Source organism: Pseudophryne corroboree, chromosome 1 (assembly GCF_028390025.1).
Source record: "Pseudophryne corroboree isolate aPseCor3 chromosome 1, aPseCor3.hap2, whole genome shotgun sequence".
NCBI classification, from domain to species: Eukaryota; Metazoa; Chordata; class Amphibia; order Anura; family Myobatrachidae; genus Pseudophryne; species Pseudophryne corroboree.
In genome coordinates, this window is record NC_086444.1 from 1,082,144,081 (window position 1) to 1,082,161,592 (window position 17,512).

The following is a 17,512-nucleotide window of genomic DNA, read 5'->3' on the forward strand; positions in this document are numbered from 1 at the left end:
CACAGGAAGCTTGGGAGGCTGTTCCAGAGCATTCAGTTATGGTGCCCATACACTTGTGCGATGCCCCGCGGCATGAGATCACGTGCGATCGCACTGCGATGTGATAAATATTAAGTGCAGCACTTAATACCTTGTGACGTGACATTCGACCTGCGTGCCCTTGCATCGCATCGCATGGTACATAAAATGTGCATACAATCCTTCGATTTATCTCACAGATACGGTCGAAATCGAAGGATTGTATGCCAAATCGCACAAGTGTATGGGCTACATTACGTGTAGAAGGTTAATTGTAGATATGAAAAATGCTTAAAGGTGCATTTATTCTTGAGTTATGCTTTATTACATGTGTTTGTCAATGGCCTTAACAGCTTGCACAAAACAAACAAGTAGGTCAGTGATTTGATTATTCCAAACATCATACTTGTTGTTTCACATTTTTGTCATCTTGACAAAATGTAATCGACAAAAGGAAAGCATGCAACATTTCACTGATAAAAGCCAGGAAAAAAATTGCGGATTCAGCAAACATATTATCATTGTGCTATTTTTACCAAAAACCCTGCCGGCCTCAGCTGACTCATATCCATGAGACAGAGGAAGATCACCAATAAATATTTCCTCACTCCAAATAAACAAGAAGAGACACAGTAGCTGTGACACCAGCAAAACTTCTCCTTTACTGGGCTTCAATCTCTCATCTCAATCTCAATTTTTAAATACTGTAGTTATTTTGAGGGAAAAGAGTAAACTATACTCAACTGGAGACCAGGGGGCATATTCATCATAAAAAAAATTGTGCAATGAGAATTTTAAATTTTAAATTCTCATTGTATTCTTTGACAATTTTTTCAGTATTCATTATGCCCATATCATAAAATTATCACTTACAAAAAACAGTTTTTCGTAAAGTGATAATTTTCCCCTTTGGCTGCCAGACCCCCCCTCCCTGCCGACATCGGCTGCAGAAAGGATCACTGCAGCCAGCCACCCCCCACCCTCCCAGGCGGCCACTGCAGTCGCTGTAGCTGCGCCCCTTCCCCCCACCCCCCCATATATGCGGCACCGTGTAAACGCCAGCTTGTGAAGAGATTCGGGGTCTGTTCATACTCTGCATTTTCTGAGTTTTTTAAATGTCACAATTTCTACTTCATCTGGGGAGTGTAGAAATTAAAGGATGATGAATATGTCCCCACCTTTGCTTTTCTTTATATGTATTTGATAGTGAGCAGCGATTTGCTTGGTCTGACAGTTGGATAGCATATAATGCCCCATCCAGTGGCAAGATGTGGTACCACCTAGAGCCCAGAGGGTTCCAGATAACTGTTAACCATTTTTAGGTGTTGGCAGGACAGTACGGATGGTGCAGGGCAATACAGATGATGTAATGGTTAGCATTACTGCCTCACAGCACTGAGGTCATGGGATTACCACTATGACCCTAGCTGTGTGAAGTTTGTATATTCTCCCCGTGCTTGTGTGAGTCTCCGCCGGGTGCTCCGGTTTCCTCCCACACTCCAAACATATACTGATAGGTTTATTGTCTCCCAACAAAAAAAAAATAACCCTAGTATGTAGTATGTTTCTATGGGGTGTGGATCATTAGATCGATAGTGTCTAGGTCGACAATGTTTAGGTCGACCACTATGGGTCGACAGTCACAGTCGCTAGGGTTGGAAGTTCGACAGGGTTTCTAGGTCGACATGTGCTATGTCGACAGGTCAAAAGGTCGACATGAGTTTGTTTTGTTTTTTTGTGTCCTTTTCTTCATAGAGTGACCGGGATCCCCAATTAGTGCACCATGTTCACTCGCCATGCTTCGGTCACGGTGCCTCGCTCCACTACCGCTTCTCTCGGCACAGATTACCATTCCAATTGTAGTCCACGTGGATCATTAAGTATGAAAAAGTTCAAAAATAGATTTTTTTACAAAAACTCATGTCGACCTTTTGACCTAGCACATGTCGACCTAGAAACCCTGTCGACCTTCCAACCCTGTCGACCTAGTGACTGTCGACCTATAGTGGTCGACCTAAACATTGTTGACCTAGACAGTGTCGATCTTCAGACCGGATCCCGTTTCTATGTTCTTATTTAACAAATGGAGGGGTGGAGTGTGCCCCAAACCAGCCTAGGGCCCGCCATATCCTCTGCCATGCGTACACTAATAGAATAGCGCTCATGGTGGCAAGAGTGGATTTCAAACCCTTGTGAATGAATAACTTAGAACACTACTTCTTGGAAGTGCATGAAAAACATTATATTGGCTTTAAAATAAGTGACTTTCATGTTTAATATCAATGATCATCGAATTTCTTAAATATAAATAAGCTGAGAAAGTAGAACTAAGGGCTTATCCACATCTATCCATTTAATGGGTTTTTGCATACTACTAAATGAATGACCAGTTTGTTCAGAATCTTAGAAAACAACACGCCCAGTTTTTCTCATGCGTTACGTAATTGTAATAGTACAATGGCTGAAAAGTTCTTGAAAAACTCATTGAAGCTCCCAGTAGCCTATGGGCATTTTTATCCATTTTCCCAGAACATTTGTGTGATTGAGCTCTGACATTTATTAACACTCAGGCCCACATGTAATAGCCTGCAAGTTGAAGGAATCGGCACAAGTCGGGCAATTTAGCCCATACATTTAAGTGGTAATGTGGCCTTTGTACCATTAATTATAATTATTTTGATTATTACTGGTCTCAATAAAAGAACACAAATGGGTTGGGTTCGCGTGACCGGCTGTCACCATACTGACGCCGGGAACCCGGCTTTTATATGCCCTGCAGGGGGAGAGGGGGGCGGGGCAAGCACAAAGAAGCCCCTTGCGGGCTCGGCGGTGAGTTGCGCTCGCCACAGGTTCTATTCCTACTCTGTGGGTGTCGTGAACACCCATGAGTGGGAATAGTCCCTGTTAGTCAGCATGCTGACTGTTGGGGTTGTGAGGGGATGTAGGCTGACCATATTATCCCTTTAACCTGGGACACTCAACAATTACACAGGTTCTGTGGCTGCTTAAAACCAGGTGAAATGCAGGCTTGTAGTCAGCCAGCCACAGAACCTGTGTAATCCACGAGTTTCCCATGTTAAATGGATAATATGGTCAGCCTAGGGTACGGGATCCCGGCATCGGTATTGTGACTGGCGGTCCCCTGACCCGCCGGTCACATAACTACATCCTGACATAGTCCAGTAATTATAATTGTTCCTGGTGTTTTATGGGAGATAATGGGGGGGAAACAATTTACTGATGTGTCGGAAAAGGATGATTGGTATCAAATGATGTAGCAGGAACAGAATGTGCCAAGATAGAGAGTATTTGCAAAGGGACATGGTGGTACTGCCCATTGCGCCGGGGGCCAACTGGAGTTCTAGAGAGTAGGGTGAGAATCTCCATTATATTTTAAATAAGTTTGTTGTGAATAATGTAGACTCTTATGCAGGATTGTGCAAATCCCTGGCAGTGTATACATGTGTCACTGATTGAACTTTATGCAACAATATCAATATACTGTTGGCTCTGTGACTTGGCAGCCAGAATGACAATTTATATCAATTCCCATCTTTGGGAGTTATGCTCTCATTATGGGGCCTAATATTTGCCAACATTTGGGGTGCCTCCCTGAAAACTAACATTCCATATTACTGCATATCGTGGTGGCTGGAAATGTCTTTCCCAGGATCATGTTTTAAAGACAGGGTTACTTGGATAAAAAGGCCCCTAGTTTGCATAAATGGTGATGGTGTGGATGAATGCAGGATTGCATTTTAATGGATTGTTGACACAGGAAATGACATTTAATAAAAAGAAAGAAAATAAGAAAAAAAAGGTTTTATCTGGTGTTGTGTAACTTGCACTACAGGCCTTTTTTCATACTCACACTGACACAACACAATTAAGTGGGTTAAACGGCATAATCTCAACTTTCCAATGATCTCTCATTTTAATGGACAGAAAATAAGATTTTAAACCTACCGGTAAATCTTTTTCTCCTAGTCCGTAGAGGATGCTGGGGACTCCGTAAGGACCATGGGGTATAGACGGGCTCCGCAGGAGACATGGGCACTCTAAGGGGTATATTTACTAAGGTCCCGATTTTGACCGAGATGCCGTTTCTTCTTCAAAGTGTCATCTCGGTAATTTACTAAGCAAAAATCACGGCAGTGATGAGGGCATTCGTAATATTTTGGAAGTCCTAGGAAAAAATCACGAATCAATACACCATCGGTCAAATGCGCCTGCAATTTGGTAAAAATCGGGAATTTACTAAAAAGTGCAAAACACAAACACTGCCGACAATAGCCAAACACTGCCGTGATGAAATACAAATCGCGAAAAAGTGCTAAAAAAAAACAGACCTGCTTTTTTATCCCGTGTTTGTATAGGCATGCACGGATCCATGAGATCCGTGCATGTATTTCAGTGGGAAGGGGTGGGAAATGTTATAATTTTTCAAAAAAAAAAAAAAATGCGTGGGGTCCCCCCTCCTAAACCAAACCAGCCTCGGGCTCTTTGAGCCAGCCCTGGTTGCAAAAATATGGGAAAAAAATTGTCAGGGGTTCCCCCATATTTAAGCAACCAGCACCGGGCTCTGCGCCTGGTCCTGGTTCCAAAAATACGGGGGACAAAAAGCGTAGGGGTCCCCCGTATTTTTGAAACCAGCACCGGGCTCCACTAGCTGGACAGATAATGCCACAGCCGGGGGTCACGTTTATACAGTGCCTTGCGGCCGTGGCATCAAATATCCAACTAGTCACCCCTGGCTGGGGTACCCTGGGGGAGTGGGGACCCCTTCAATCAAGGGGTCGTCCCCCCCAGCCACCCAAGGGCCAGGGGTGAAGCCCGAGGCTGTCCCCCCCAACCAATGGGCTGCGGATGGGAGGCTGATAGCCTTTGTTGAAAGTAATGAATATTGTTTTTAGTAGCAGTACTACAAGTCCCAGCAAGCCTCCCCCGCAAGCTGGTACTTGGAGAACCACAAGTACCAGCATGCGGCGGAAAACCGGGCCCGCTGGTACCTGTAGTACTACTACTAAAAAAATACCCCAATAAAGACATTACACACACACCTTGAAAGTATAACTTTAATGCATACATACACACCACCATATACACATACTTACCTTATGTTCACACGAGGGTCGGTCCTCTTCTCCAGTAGAATCCATGGTGTACCTGTTGAAAAAATCCTACTCACCAAATCCAGTGTATAGGGCTCCTCGGATAATCCATTTGTAATCCACGTACTTGTAAAAATAAAAAAACGGGACACCCGACCACGAACTGAAAGGGGCCCCATGTTTTCACATGGGACCCCTTCCCCCGAATGCCAGAAACCCCCTCTGACTGATGTCTAAGTGGGTTTCTTCAGCCAATCAGGGAGCGCCACGTTGTGGCACCCTCCTGATCGGCTGTGTGCTCCTGTACTGTCTGACAGGCGGCACACGGCAGTGTTACAATGTAGCGCCTATGCGCTCCATTGTAACCAATGGTGGGAACTTTCAGGTCAGCGGTTGACCGAAAGTGGAATTTTGCAAAAGTGTTTGAACCCGACCAAGTAGCTGCTTGGCAAAGCTGTAATGCCGAGACGCCTCGGGCAGCCGCCCAAGAAGAGCCCACCTTCCTAGTGGAATGGGCCTTTGCCGAATTTGGTAACGGCAATCCAGCCGTAGAATGAGCCTGCTGAATCGTGTTACAGATCCAGCAAACAATAGTCTGCTTAGAAGCCGGAGCGCCAACCTTGTTGGCTGCATACAGGACAAACAGTGCCTCTGTTTTCCTAACCCGAGCCGTCCTGGCTACATACATTTTTAAGGCCCTGACTACATCAAGAGGCTTGGAATCCTCCACGTCACCCGTAGCCACAGGCACCACAATAGGTTGGTTCATATGAAACGACGAAACCACTTTAGGCAGAAATTGAGGACACATGGAAAATTAGATAGGGGCTCTTGTGAGACAAAGCCGCCAATTCGGACACCCGCCTCGCAGATGCCAAGGCCAACAACATGACCACTTTCCAAGTGAGGAATTTTAATTCAACTGTTTGAAGAGGTTCAAACCAGTGTGATTTAAGGAACTGTAACACCACGTTAAGGTCCCACGGTGCCACTGGGGGCACAAAAGGAGGTTGGATGTGCAGCACTCCCTTTAAAAAAGTCTGGATTTCTGGGATAGAAGCCAATTCCTTTTGAAAGAATATAGATAAGGCCGAAATCTGCACCTTAATGGAGCCTAACTTTAGGCCCATATCCACTCCTGTCTGTAGAAAATGGAGCAAACGACCCAGTTGAAAATCTTCCGTAGGAGCATTCTTGGCTTCATACCAAGACACATATTTCCTCCAGATACGGTGATAATGCTTCGCCATTACCTCCTTCCTAGCTTTGATTAGAGTAGGGATGACTTCCCCCGGAATACCCTTCCTAGCTAGGATTTGGTGTTCAACCGCCATGCCGTCAAACGTAACCGCGGTAAGTCTTGGAACACACAGGGCCCCTGTTGTAACAGGTCCTCCCTGAGGGGGAGAGGCCACGGATCTTCTGTGATCATTTCCTGAAGATCTGAATACCAGGCCCTTCGAGGCCAATCTGGAACAATGAGTATTGTCAGCACTCTTTCTCGTCTTATGATTTTCAGTATTTTTGAGATAAGCGGAAGTGGAGGGAACACATAGACCGACTGAATCACCCACAGTGTCACCAGGGCGTCCACCACCACTGCCTGAGGGTCCCTCGACCTGGAACAATACGTCCGAAGCTTTCTGTTGAGGCGTGACGCCATCATGTCTATTTGAGGAAGTCCAGAACGACTTGTTACTTCTGCAAAGACCTCTTAATGAAGTCCCCACTCTCCTGGATGGAGATCGTGTCTGCTGAGGAAGTCTGCTTCCCAGTTGTCTACTCCCGGAATGAAGACTGCTGACAGAGCGCTTACATGATTTTCCGCCCAGCGAAGAATCCTGGTGGCTTCTGCCATTGCTGCTCTGCTCCTTGTCCCGCCCTGGCGGTTTACATGCGCCATGGCTGTGACGTTGTCTGATTGGATCAGAATGGGTAGGTTGCGAAGAAGACTCTCCGCCTGTTGCAGGCCGTTGTATATGGCCCTTAATTCCAGCACATTGATGTGTAGACAAGCCTCCTGAAAATTTCTTCCTTGTGTGACTGCTCCCCATCCTCGGAGGCTCGCGTCCGTGGTCACAAGAACCCAATCTTGAATGTCGAACCTGCGACCCTCTAGAAGGTGAGCACTCTGGAGCCACCACAGGAGAGAGACCCTGGCCCTGGGAGACAGGCTTATCCTCCGATGCATCTGTAGATGGGACCCTGACCACTTGTCCAGAAGGTCCCACTGAAAAGTTCTCGCATGGAACCTGCCGAACGGAATGGCCTCGTAGGCCGCCACCATCTTTCCCAATACTCGAGTGCATTGATGAACTGACACTCTTTTTGGTTTCAGCAGATCCTTGACCATGCTCTGGAGTTCCTGGGCTTTTTCCATTGGGAGAAAAACCCTCTTCTTTTCCGTGTCCAGAACCATGCCCAAAAATGACAGCCGAGTTGTCGGAACCAACTGCGACTTTGGAAGATTTAGAATCCAGCCGTGTTGTTGTTGTAGTACTCTCAAGGAGAGAGACACGCTTTTTAGTAACTGATCTCTCGAACTTGCCTTTATCAGGTGATCGTCCAAGTATGGGATAATTGTGACCCCCTGCTTGCGCAGGAGCACCATCATTTCCGCCATTACTTTGGTAAATATTCTCGGGGCCGTTGAAAGCCCAAACGGCAACGTCTGAAACTGGTAATGACAATCCTGTACAGCGAATCTCAGGTACGCCTGATGAGGAGGATATATGGGGACATGAAGGTATGCATCCTTTATGTCTAGTGACACCATAAAATCCCCCCCTTCCAGGGTGGAGATCACTGCCCGGAGAGATTCCATCTTGAACTTGAACCTTTTCAAATATAAGTTTAGGGATTTTAGATTCAGAATTGGTCTGACCGAGCCATCCGGCTTCGGGACCACAAATAGGGTTGAATAAAACTCTTTCCCCTGTTGCTCTAGGGGAACCTTGATAATCACCTGCTGTTGACACAGCTTTTGTATGGCAGCTAAAACTATTTCCCTCTCTGGGGGAGAAATTGGCAAGGCCGATTTGAAAAATCGGTGTGGAGGCACATCTTCGAACTCGAGTTTGTAGCCTTGGGATACAATTTCGACCACCCAAGGATCCAAATCCGACTGAACCCAGACCTGGCTGAAGAGACGAAGACGTGCCCCCACCGGTGCGGACTCCCGCAGCGGAGCCCCAGCGTCATGCCGTGGATTTTGTAGAGGCCGGGGAGGATTTTTGTTCCTGGGAACTAGCTGTAGCTGGTGTTCTTTTCCCTCTACCTCTACCTCTGGCGAGGAAGGAAGAGCCCCAACCCTTTCTGAACTTATGCGACCGAAAGGACTGCATTTGGTATTGAGGTGTTTTCTTTTGCTGTGGGGGAACATAAGGCAAAAAAGAAGACTTACCCGCAGTAGCTGTGGGAACCAGGTCCGCGAGGCCCTCCCCAAATAAAACTTCATCTTTGTAAGGCAAAGCCTCCATATGTCTTTTTTAATCAGCATCACCTGTCCATTGACGGGTCCACAGGGACCTTCTAGCAGAAACCCAACAGCCCAATATCTCTCGCAGCCTCTCTCATATATATCGCTGCGTCCTTAATGTGACCCAAGGTCAACAAAATACTATCCTTATCTAAGGTGTCAATGTCGGATGACAAGTTATCTACCCACGCTGCAATTGCGCTACCCACCCATGCCGACGCTACTGCAGGTCTGAGCAGGGTTCCCGTATGCGCATAAATTGATTTTAAGGTAGTTTCCTGTCTGCAATCCGCAGGATCCTTTAGGGCCGCCGTATCCGTGGATGGTAGCGCCACCTTTTTGGACAAGCGCGTCAAGGCCTTGTCCACCGTGGGCGAGGATTCCCACCATAACCTGTCCTTTGAGGGGAAATGATACGCCATAATAATTCTCTTGGGAACCTGCAGTCTCTTGTCTGGAATTTCCCAAGCCTTTTCAAATAAAGCGTTCAGCTCATGAGATGGGGGAAACGTTACGTCAGGATTCTTTCCCTTAAACATGCAGACCCTCGTGTCAGGGACAGAGGTGTCCTCTGTGATATGTAATACATCTTTTATTGCAATAATCATATAATGAATACTTTTGGCCACCCTTGGGTGTAACCTCGCATCAACATAGTCGACACTGGAGTCAGAATCTGTGTCGGTATCAGTGTCTGCTATCTGGGAGAAGGGACGTTTATGGGACCCTGAGGGGTCTTGTGACACAGCCAAAGCCATGGATTGACTCCCTGCGCTGTCCCTGGACTCTGCTTTGTCCAATCTCTTATGTAATAAGGTCACATTAGCATTTAAAACATTCCACATGTCCAACCAATCAGGTGTCGGCTGTGCCGACGGAGACACCACCACCATCTGCTCTGCATCCTCCCTAGACGAGCCTTCCGCTTCAGACATGTCGACACACACGTACTGACACCCCCACACACACTGGGATATCTGAATATGGGGACAGACCCACAATAAGGCCCTTTGAAGAGACAGAGAGAAAGTATGCCAGCACACACCCAGCGTCACCGGATACTGAAACAAAGTCCCAGCCTGTAAAGCGCTATATCTACACAATTTAGCACCAAATAAATGTGCCCCCCCCCCTCGTTTTTGCCCCCTGTTACTTGTTCAGCAGGGGAGAGTCCGGGAGCAGCTTCTCTGCAGCTTGCTGTGGAGAAAATGGCGCTGGCTAGTGCTGGAGGATCAAGCTCCGCCCCCTCGACGGCGGGCTTCGGTCCCGCTCTTTTCCTTTAAACTGGCAAGGGATTTATTATATACTGCCTCTGCAGTATCTATATAACTGTGCCAGACTATTTTGAGGTGAAAATTGCTGCCCAGGGCGCCCCCCCTGCGCCCTGCACCCGTGCTATGCCTGTGTGTGTTGTGAGAGCAATGGCGCGCAGCGCGACCGCTGCGCGGTGCCTCATGAAGATCTGAAGTCTTCTGCCGCCTTTGAAGTCTTCTTTCTTCTTACACTTACCCGGCTTCTATCTTCCGGCTCTGTGAGGAGGACGGCGGCGCGGCTCCGGGACGAACAGCAAGGACGACACCTGTGTTCCGACCCTCTGGAGCTAATGGTGTCCAGTAGCCTAAGAAGCAGAGCCCATCAGTCCAGGACAGTGGGTCTGATTCTCTCCCCTCAGTCCCACGAAGCAGGGAGCCTGTTGCCAACAGTGCTCCCTGAAAATAAAAAACCTTACAAAAATCTTTTCAGAGAAACTCAGTAGAGCTCCCCTGTAGTGCATCCAGTCTCCTCTGGGCACAGGATCTAACTGAGGTCTGGAGGAGGGGCATAGAAGGAGGAGCCCGTTCACACCCATCTAAAGTCTTAGAGTGCCCATGTCTCCTGCGGTGCCCGTCTATACCCCATGGTCCTTACGGAGTCCCCAGCATCCTCTAGGACGTAGGAGAAAGGCTATGATTCTGAGCGGGACGCACTGCCGATGTTCCTCGCATGTGAACGTTTTTATACACACGCCTACACAGCTGCATTTTTTCAGGCTATGGAATTGCCTGAAAAAAGTGAAGCTGCCACCCTGAAAATAATATAGACGCCCACCGGAACATCAACTCCCCGAGCGAGTCTGTGGCTACACAGACTCGGCGTGGCAGTATCAACGCTGCTGCCATGTCCCTCTGCGTACATGATTGCAGCTGAAGGCAGATACACACCCCGAGAATGGCAGTGACAAGCCTGTGTTTTTGACGCCACTACCCGTTACCTCCCCCAAACGGTCCCTTCCTGTCAATCATTCTGCATTTAAATTCTCACTGCGAGCGGCATCACAAATGTGCCTTGGCACATGTGCAGTGCGATCGCAGCACATTTGTGGTCTAACGATAATCGCTCAGCTGCGTGAAAATCGGGCGTAGCATCCAAATATGACTTAGGCTCATAGTCACTACTAGACCACCTGGGACATAATCAGTGTCAACCAAATATGCCACACCCAATGGAACTATGATCTACTAAAGAGATGGGTTTTTAGGAGCATTTAAACACTTGAAGGCTAAGGAGAGTCTTATCATGATTTGACAATTTGATACAGTAGGTGGCTAGCACCAGAAACAGTATGAGAAGCTAGTGGGCCTGTGTGCAAGGCCTACTGAGCTCCCTGTGCCCACTCCCCATAACCAAACTACACAAATCAGAATTATATGACAATATATGGTAATTACTGTCATTATGTACCTGCAGTCATTGTGTGTGTGACTGTGTTCTACTGCTTGCACTAAAATAGATGAAGTCCTGGCCATCCAGGAGACGAGTTACAGAATGGGTGGTGTGGGAGGACCCACTAAGATATGCCAAAGCGGTGGTAACTATATGGAGCCTTTTTCTCTGGCTGTGCCACTGCAGCTTTACTGTGCTGTGTTTATACATTCCCCTGGCCGGTGACAGCAGTGGAAATAGTGGCTGCAGTGTGGGCGGCACGGAGGACCATGTGCACTGCAAACACTGCACCCACTGCCACTAGCTAGCAGCCCTATATTGGAGAGGGTCCTGAAAGGTGGCTACGATGTGAAAAGGCAAGCTGAAGTATTTAGGTAGGACATTCGGGACGTATGAAGTGTTTGTGTCATAGTTAATGTCTTAGGAAATAAAGACCTTTATTCCAATTCAGACTTGAGGTTAAATAATAGCCTGTGACGTGCAGGCATCAGCAAGATCTCAGCGAGTGTGGCCGATGTTTTAAAGTCAAAATCATTGAAAAGGCAAAATCAGGATGGTCTTGCCTTTTAATTGATTGCTACTTTAATACATCTACTACTGTACATTCGCCAGTATCTTGTCGATGCCTGCAAGTCACAGGCTGTTATTACATATACCCCTTGGGTTTAAGGAGTACTTTAAAGTGCCTTTTAATACTTCTTCAGCATTCACAATTCCTTTTATGTATAGAAGCGCTAATATCAGTTCCATCACTGGCAAATGTGGCTTGTCCAGGGTATAGCCTATCTCCCTAACCTTGTCATGTCATACTCTGGTCTCAGAGTCCCAGTGCAAACGGCAGATTGCTTGACTTTTAAACTTGATTATGTAGCTTTTAGGGACCCCCTGACAAGTAGGGAACCATTAGTCAGCAAATGAGACACGAATAGGCATACTGGAGACAGCTAGCAAATGTAACGGTCAAAAACCTTGGCTGCTCTTTAATTCATGTGTGTTTATTTTGCTTTATTATGATATTCTGCAGTTTTGGTTTATTACATGCTTTCTGTACTTTTATAGTAGTTGTTTTTTTTTTTTTAATGCATATGTACTATACATTGAAAACATTGCCCATATCTGGAAAAGAGCTTGCGAATGATAGTGAGAATGATAAACCTGATACATAGAATGATAAACCTGACGTTGTAGTTATGGATAAAAAATAATGCAATCACCATATGTAAGAAGTGAGTTGTTCTGGGGAAAAGTTCTTCCCTTGCTGATCTTAGAACATACAACTGGAAATATTAGTATTCTTAGAGTACAGGACTGTTTAGATGCGTGTGTGTAAGTGTTACTAAATACCCTGTAATATATACAGTGCTTGAATTTAATCTTTAGACTGAATTGTACTACTAAGGAACGTTTATTTTATTTTTTGTAGGCATCCCAGGTAGTACAAAGGTCTGTCAGGTAGAACTGTGTGGTGACAGCACCTCCTCAGTCAACGCTAAGCAAACACTGGAATCCTCTGATACCTTGGAGCTCTTGTACATTACAGTTCTGCAGACTTCAGAAAATCAGCCAGAAAGCACAGGAGCTACTATTGAGTGCTGCTCTCCGCCAGGTAACAGGTAGGCTGATCAGGGAATATGCCTTCAATTAAGCCAAATGGACCTCTGAAATGTACCTTCTTGTATTCCTCATGTACTAGGTTCCTAGAACGTAATATTTTACCCGCTTTACAGCTTTCTTGGCTGCATAGTAAAGAGTGGATAATGTATTAAGTCATTTAATGGTTTAACAGGGAAGCAGTCACCTACCGATCCTGTTTAACAAATATGTATCCAAAAGGCAAATGAGTGGTTAAACCTTTGGATGGTCCCTGGGTTTATACTAGGTAATCTGAATGGGATTCTGCTTGTTTCATCCTGTAATGTGTTTTTGAACTTTGGCAGATTTAGAGAAGACACTGGAGAGGCAGGGTCACCTGTGAGGGCTGTGTAGCTATTTCTGGTTTATCGTTGTGTAGGTGTAGGAATGTTACCGGCTCGTTATTCTAGGTGTAGGTCTGCTTCCAAAGTAGAATATGGTATTACTTCATTATGCAATCTTCACAGTTGTTCTTTAATGCCAGACACACCTTTTCTTTATCACCTATCAATAGCTCAAAACATGACTAACCTATTTCTATATATGCTCCTCTGTATTGTATTTCATTTTCTTTATGACAGGTGCTGAAATATACAATACACTTGTCTACTTTTCCTGCCTCCCTTCTGGGATAGGAGGTAGCATGGTAGGAAATAAGTGGGTGTGGCTTAATGATACAATGTGTTTCATCAGATGGGAAAATAATCTCATCATCAAGTCCCACTCACCTCAATGAGTGGCAGTGAATTGATAACTCAGTTCATGATGACTCAATTTTTGCCATGTTACCACTCACTTTGCAGCAGGTAAGAAATTTATGGGAGAATTTCCTGCTCTATCAAAAGCCTGAGAGGTCTCCCACACATTTCTGAAGAGTATGGCGCTATGAAACACAATTGCTGAATTTGTAGTTAGAGCACTGTTTCTTAACATGTGAGCTGGACCCCCAAAATAGGTTGCCATATTATGTAATGTTGGTTCCCATACTCATCATCTTTATTATTGACTAATTACAAAATATTCTATGTTTTAATATAAAATTGTATGATGATAATAATTGAAAGTCTATATATGCAAAAATGCATTTGAATAGCAGCTCTAGGTAAAGTAATAAAATCCTGGTTTATGAACTCTGTTTGATACAGAGGTGTGTTTGATTTTCCTGCACCGGTTTGTTAGGAGACTCACGTCATTAGACACTGCTGTTGGGGATCGTGAACCTTCAACAGTATCTACCTGGTACTCCCTGCTTGCCTCCATTCCCCTTCTCACATAATGACACTGCCCCTGCCTCCCTAACTAGTATAATCACATCAATCCCCCTCCCTCCATCTTCTACTGCTGTAAACATTCTGATGATATGATTGGCTACAGGTTGTTCTATCGCCATCCACTTCATAACGGTAGACATTTCAGGCCAGTAGAAGTTGAAAACTTAATACAATGAGAAGCTCGGACCATAATCAAAAGTGCCTAACAAAATAATGAATTCAAAATGTAACAGTGGGGTGCAAAAGCTAACTCTCAGGCTTAGGGCAGTATACCTCCCAACCATTACTAAATTCGGAACAGGTAGTGGATGAGGTATGGTGGGGTCATGCTTAGCATTTCTGAAGTGCAGTGCATCCTTACCTTTGTATAGTTCTAGGCCATGTCATAGTTGGTGTACTTAGCACTTCTGAAGGCCATACCAAGAAGAAAAAAAAAAGTGCAACCTTCCACTAATCGGGCAAAGGTATCTATCTTGGGATAATCCCAGCAAATCAGTACTGCCGAAATAGAGACAGTTGAGGGGTGTGCCCGGTAGTGTCACCCAGCAATGGATGAGCACTGTGATTTTCCAACATCTTCAAGACTGATACTCAGATAAGGTGGAGATTTCTTGCTACACTGCAGATTAAACTATTGAACACTGCACTTTCCTAGCTGGGAAGTCACACGGTTCACAGCATTTAGTTACTGCGGCATGATACAACCCTTAATCTGTGGCCCAGAAAAGTACAGCATACTTCTTTCATATGTTCCTATTGATTAGTGCAGTGGTTCTCAAACTGTGTGCCGTGGCAACCTGGGGTGCCTCAGGACACTTGCAGGGGTGCCTCGGGTTGGTGTGGTCCAGGACCAATTCAAATTATTTATGCTCAATGTAATTGGCAGAACCAGTGCTTGTGGCTTCCAGTAATAATATATGTGGACATACTGTACAAAAGCAAATCTGGTCCCTCACCACACAATAGAACCTAAGAATGACATATGAATACAATTTGCTTAATTTAATATTTTGTTTTAGATTTCTCAATAAGACACTTTTTGCCTAAGGCTGCCATGAAATTTTTTTTGATGCTCTAGAGCACAGGTTCTCAAACTCGGTCCTCAGGACCCCACGCGGTTCATGTTTTGCAGGTCACCTGTAGATTTTTAAAATCTGACAATTGGTGATACAGAGTGCACCTGCTGGGTGACATGGAAAACGTGAACCGTGTGGGGTCCTGAGGACCGAGTTTGAGAACCACTGCTCTAGAGCACCGTGATCCCAAAAAGTTTGGGAAGCTCTGGATTAGTGTGAGGGACACATAGGGGGCCTGTATACTGTAATTCTGTCCTTTAAATATAAACAGAAATTCTTGGAGAAGATCTGGATAAGCATTGCATCCGAAATAATCACTTTACTTGCTGATCGCCAGGATGGGCTCTTATCGATGCTTGGCAATTTAAATCGATACATTCCCCCGAATAGAAAGAATCCTTATTTCTGTGATATGTGATATGGATTCTTAATCTTGGTGGGCTGGCTGCAGCAGACTAATATATGGTCATACCTGGAGAACTATAGGGTGCCATATACTCCGAGTTCTCAAAACAACTATCCATTCAGTTATATATATTTATTTTCTATACAATTATAGAATAACAATCAAAACTGCTTATAGGTTAATTCATCCATCATGTTAAGAATTTAATGAAGATGTAAATTAATATGGGTGTCAGGCGTATTCTATGTTATATATACATGTTTATAAAATATTAATTTCCAGAAAAAAAAACCAATGCTTGATTTATGATCATTTAGAATCTCATGCACGATAACATTGGAATGAATGTAATAACAAAACCGATTGGATGAATATTCTCACAGATTGTATCTTTTGTGTCTTTACCACCTCCAAGGTCCTGTATTACTGTTCCTGAATATTATTTTTCATCCTTCATGCAATGTTTGCACTGAGGGTGGAACACAGGGGGTTGTTTAGTGTCTAGTGAAACATTTACTAGAAGCAATCGACCGTGAGTTTGAAGGGCATTCCATTACCAGACTTGTTTTCTGAAGTAACAGGGCGAGAGGAATAATCATCGTTAGGAAATAGACTTAAAAAAGGCTAAAAAAGACGAGAAAGACACGTCCCTAGTTCAATAAGGTTTCATTACTTTGTTCAGCGATTCTGTTTTCTGTGTGTTAGAACAAAACATTTAACATGAAGCATTCCTAGTATTCCGTGTTGATATAAAACAGAATGTTATGACGCTTTTATAATTGGATACTTGTAGAGGTTACAGGACACCACAATTCCGGGATAGTGAGATCTCAGTAACCATATTACCAAAAGAATAAGACATCCTAATTAATATCTTAGCGGCAAGCCACCAGACCTCCCTTAATGTTGTCACAAATATACATATTAAAGTTTTCTCAAATATTAATTTCACCCAAAGCTAATAATGGATAATTGGGAGGGATTTATTTAGATATAATAAGAAATATCATTTACCTATGCTCTAGACCAGTGTTTCTCAACCTCGGTCCTCAAGTACCTCCAACAGTTCATGTTTTCCAGGTCGCCTCACAGGATTGCAAGTGAAATAATTTGCTCCACCTGCGGGTCTTTTATAATGTGTGTGCTCTAGACGATTTAGCGGATTCTCTGATGCCTTTAAAAAGTTTCTGTTTTGGCAGCACGGTTGTGCGATGGTTAGCTTTGCTGCCTTAAAGCACAAGGGGTTATGACTTTGATTCCAACCAGGGCCTTATTGATGTGGAGTATACTGGTAGGTGATTCGGCTTCTGACAAAAATGAAGCCTATTGTGTATGTGTATACAAGTGGTAGGGAATATGGATTGTAAACTCCACAGGGGCAGGGACTGATGTGAATGACAGTTCTCTGTAAAATGCTGTGTAATATGTGTGCGTGCCCCATATCAATAACTGTTAATAAATAAACTACTATTAGGCATTAATACACATGAGGAGCTATGTATTACCTATATGCAGTGCTCAAGGTATACTGGTATAATGAAACAGTATGTCATGCCGCGCTTCACTTTGGTGTCCGGCACTAGGACTGTCACTGTTCCAGCACCAGTCAAGCAGCTGTAATGGCTGTTTAAATTTGGCGCCGGTTGCGAACATGTAGCAACTTGTTGAACACCGGATAATCAGGGGAGGCCAGCGACATTTTGAATGTGGTGCTGGCAGGAATCCAGTCATGGGTGGCCAACTTCACTTATTTAACTCTTGATAGATGCAGTTAGGCCTCAGGCCTGTGGTGCATGTTAGTTGAGTAGAGTGACCCA

At 44.8% G+C, this 17,512-nt stretch overlaps 1 protein-coding gene across 7 annotated transcripts in view; it reads left to right on the plus strand.

The window, feature by feature from the left end:
- RBM47 (RNA binding motif protein 47) overlaps positions 1 to 17,512 on the plus strand; it is a 226,709-nt gene that overhangs the window by 118,347 nt on the left and 90,850 nt on the right. For 4 of the 7 annotated variants that reach the window (XM_063921033.1, XM_063921035.1, XM_063921034.1 and 1 more), the window contains exon 1: positions 12,845 to 12,923. The exons of 1 other annotated variant lie outside the window; for it this stretch is intronic. The gene's annotated coding sequence lies outside the window, so the exon portion shown is untranslated. Of the gene's footprint in view, positions 1 to 12,737; positions 12,924 to 17,512 lie in introns of those variants that run through there. 2 more of the 7 variants (XM_063921037.1, XM_063921038.1) reach the window with 1 other exon arrangement.